General features: G+C 46.8%; 1 pseudogene; it reads left to right on the forward strand.

The window, feature by feature from the left end:
• The first annotated feature begins 337 nt into the window (after positions 1-337).
• Positions 338-4,109, forward strand: LOC136463519 (probable serine/threonine-protein kinase At1g01540; annotated as a pseudogene).
• The last annotated feature ends 341 nt before the right edge of the window (positions 4,110-4,450 follow it).

The following is a 4,450-nucleotide window of genomic DNA, read 5'->3' on the forward strand; positions in this document are numbered from 1 at the left end:
TTATTGTTGAGGGACAGCTAATTACACGATACAGTCCATTGTAGCTGGGGGCCTCTAGCACTGCGAAAACAAAACATCACATGGACATTTGAAAGAAAGAAAAAAAAAACAGAATAGAAAACATGCAACATGCTACCCCATGCCAGCTCCTCCAGTAGGCTATCAGTACACGCGCTCCTGACTGTATTCCATCCACCTCATCGTCACAAAGAAAAAGATCAGATGCCTCTTCTTCTACACTTGAATTATTATCCTCTTTGCTTGCTGGCTTTTTCTTCCACCTCCATGCATGCAGAGGAGCAGCACCCTCGTTACTCCACATTACTCTCCCTCCATTCCTCCTCACTACTGTCCTCGCGACTCCTCGTCTGATCCTCTCCGTCTCCGAGAGAGAAGTCGTCACTCTCACTCTGCCACATCTCTGGTACATTGACAGTTCTGCGACCAACGCATCAAGCAACCATTCACTCCTCCCTCTGCGTGTACTGTCTTCTTCGTTTTGCCCCTGGGATCCTCACCACGCCAGCCGCCCACCGCCAGCCACCAGCTACACCATCTCTGGTCTCCAGTCACACCAGAATCCAAAATTTTCATCACACCAAACCATCCACTCCTCACTTTTCCCCCAACCAAGTCCCAATCTTTACAACCACATTGTCGCCAGCAACAGCCCCCTTCCTTTCCTTTCGCACCGGATTACCAACCCAAATTCAGCTATTGTGCACAAAGTTGCGGCATTTGCCATACCACACTGTTCCATCCGCAGAGCCCAATCTTTACCGCCCGATTCTTCGCAAAATCCACCGTGCTTGCCCCCTTTTCAGTCCAGACAATGTTGTTTCCGCCGTGGAATCGGAGCTTTGCCACCTAATTCCGCTCAAGAAACACGAGGAGATCCGCCAATTCGCAACAAGAAGCAACAAGCTCCATCCAAGGCGTCGCCGCCCTGGCGTCTCGCGCTCCGCCAGCAGCTCCCATGTCGGACGCGGAGCTGTCCCAGAGCACGGTGGTGTTTGGGCTCCGCATGTGGGTGCTCGTCGGCATCGGCGTCGGTGCCGCCTTCGTGCTACTGCTCGTCCTCATCTCCGTCCTCTGCCTCCTCGCCTTACGCCGTCGCCGGCGCCAGCGGCCGCCCAACCCCGCCCAGCAGCTCCCAACCACCGCCCCTCCCAAGAGTCTCGCAAATGTCAAGGCGCCCAAGGATATTCAAGAAGTTCCCTCCCACGCCGCCGCCGCCGCCGCCGCCGCCCCAGCGAAGACGCTGCTCGCGCAGGTGCTCCAGCTCCCCACGCCACCGGTCTCCGAGCAGATCGTGACCGGCAAGGAGCACCACGTCACGTACCCGGAGCAGGAGCAGCACCCCAGCCACCGGAGCGACGGGCCTTCGCCGCGCGGCAACGGCGAGAGCCGCGGTGGGAGAGGCGGCGGCGCGGACCACGCGCCACCGGTGGTGCCGGAGGTGTCCCATCTGGGGTGGGGCCACTGGTACACGCTCAAGGAGCTGGAGACGGCGACCGGGATGTTTGCCGACGGGAACGTGATCGGCGAGGGCGGGTACGGGATCGTGTACCGTGGCGTGCTCGAGAACGGCACGCAGGTCGCCGTCAAGAACTTGCTAAACAACAGGTACCAAACCAGCTTCCAATAGATGTTAACTTCATGGACCGCAAAACTTGCATTCAATTGGCATTCGCATCTGACTATCCGACATTGCAGCTTAGCCGATTAGTTTAGGAGTACTCTGTACTTTCAGTGGCATGTTAGTGCTGAATTTTAAAATGCTTGCCATTGTGCTGATGTCACATGGCTACTGACTGTTCAAGTACTAAGCTCGCCAATGCTGAATTTAGATGTCACGTTCAGCAGGAGGATTTCATTTTGCATATCAAATGGAGAAACTTGTCACTGACAATTCACTTGTGTTTTTATGATAGTAGCTTGAGTTGTTTTTGAGAGGCATAGTTTAACAAGATGACTGAATTCTGTGGAAATTTGACATGACCGACTTTCTTTAGTGTGCTGGTAAAATTTAGAAACTTTGTACCCTTTGAATTTAGGGGGCAGGCAGAGAAGGAATTCAAGGTTGAGGTCGAAGCGATCGGGCGTGTGCGACACAAGAACCTTGTGCGCCTTCTAGGATACTGTGCCGAGGGTAATCAGAGGTATGTCTGGTGTGTGCAGACCAATTGTTTAGCTTATTTGGTTGATACTGTATAATACTAAGATAGATATTGTTTCTGTGGTTCTTGTTAGGATGCTTGTATGAGTATGTTGATAACGGGAACTTAGAACAATGGCTGCACGGGGATGTTGGGCCCGTAAGCCCTCTCACCTGGGATGACAGGATGAAAATCATACTGGGAACAGCAAAGGGGTATGTGTGTCGTCGGCTTATTCTTGTTGGTCTACTGAGTTTTACTGGCACTCTACTTAATTACCTAAATTTCTACCCTCATGTTGGTTAATGTATTTGCATGAGGGGCTTGAACCAAAAGTGGTTCACCGTGATGTCAAGTCAAGTAACATCCTTCTGGACAAGCATTGGAATGCTAAGCTCTCGGATTTCGGACTTGCAAAGCTTCTAGGTTCAGAAAGGAGTTATGTCACTACAAGAGTTATGGGAACTTTCGGGTTAGACTCTGCAAAGCACTTTTAGGTTTTTAACATCAGGTGGCTGTGCCTGATGGATCCTAATTCCCTTCTCACTCATCACAGGTATGTTGCTCCAGAGTACGCAGGGACTGGAATGTTGAATGAAACAAGCGACATATATAGTTTTGGAATTCTTATTATGGAGATAATATCCGGTAGGGTACCAGTGGATTATAATAGGCCACCAGGAGAGGTTAGCCATGCCTTTATCTCCTTACAGCCAATCCTATTTTATGAGCTTGTTTTAGTGCATTATAAACCTTCAGATCATGCTTTTCAGGTTAATTTAGTTGATTGGCTTAAGACGATTGTAAGCACCCGAAATTCAGATGGGGTTGTGGATCCAAAACTACCCAAGAAACCTTCAAGAGCATTGAAGAAGGCTTTGCTAGTGGCGCTGAGATGTGTAGACCCTGATGCTCTTAAGAGACCAAGGATTGGGCATGTCATTCACATGCTTGAAGTCGATGATTTCCCATACAGAGATGTAAGTCAGTGAAGTCTATTATATATATTCTTCAATTACATTTCAGAAAAATTTCTAGTGTGTGTTTTTGAATTGATGTTGCTTCTCTGCCGGTATCAGTTGTGAAGCACCAACATATAGTATCAACTATCCCTATGGCCACTTCTGTTGTATGTGATAAAAGTGTTTTGATCATATAATGATACCATGTGAGAATCTGAGTCAATTATCTGCATCAGTCTCATGTTTCGATGCTAAGTGTACTTTGTTATTGTTCCCACTTTCCAGCAAAAGTTTATTCATATCAACCACTCTGAATTAGGCACATCTTGACAAATACCTCTGAAATATTTCATTTGAAACCATTGTAACTCCTCAAGTACCATTGGCATCTCCTGATCACTTCATCAGTTTGGCCCTGTTCGCTTCTCTTATAATCCGTACTTTTCAGCTTATTTTTTCAGCCGGAATAGTGCTCCGGCTTGTTTTTTCAGCGAAGCGAACGGGAACAGTGTCTTCTTGTATTCGCATTAACTTATGTATCTATTGTCATTAATGTTAGGATCGCCGAGGCAGTAGAGCACCAGGACAAGCAAGATTACCAGAGACACCGGCAGGCGGATCAGGTCAACCTGAGACTGACAATAGAGGAAACGGTGGTTCCACACAAGCTGAACTCTTTAGATGGAGAAACCCAGAGGCTTAGTATAATAATATCCGTAGTATTCATCGGCCTACTGAAAGAAAAGCCAAATCCTCTTGATTTGTGAAGCAACAAGCCAACAATGGTATCCACTGAAGTTGTGAACTTCCATCTTGCTGATGAAGGCAGCAAGATTTCCATGGATACCGTTAGATCATCTGTAAATGTAAAAAGAGTAATTTAGCCCCAGTAAATTTTCCTGCTTATATTTATATAGGTGGAAATATCTATGTATGACAAACCTGTTCCATTTAAGGTAAAATATAACTTTATTAAAATCCCTGGGGTACCTCTGGTTAAGAAATGGGCAGTTTTTGCTCAGCATGGCTGAACTTGTCATGCTGTATTATGTAATGTTTTAACACCAAGTCAGCAACTTCGGTGTTAATATGTGATTTTTTTAGATGGTCCACAGACTCTTTTTGTGAAGTCAGTGCTATCATTTTCACCGTTACACTTTCCCCCTTTTTCAGAGTGTGATTAAACCTTCCCATACCTAGACTCCTGTATATAGATGTAACAAGAAAAATATTTGTTTGTGACTTGTGAGCTTTGAATCTCCATGAAGTTACTCTTGAATCCGTATTAAAGAAGTTTCGTTCCTGAAGTACTGAGAAACACACAATCAG

The sequence above is a fragment of the Miscanthus floridulus genome, chromosome 7 (genome assembly GCF_019320115.1).
Source record: "Miscanthus floridulus cultivar M001 chromosome 7, ASM1932011v1, whole genome shotgun sequence".
Lineage (NCBI taxonomy): Eukaryota > Viridiplantae > Streptophyta > Magnoliopsida > Poales > Poaceae > Miscanthus > Miscanthus floridulus.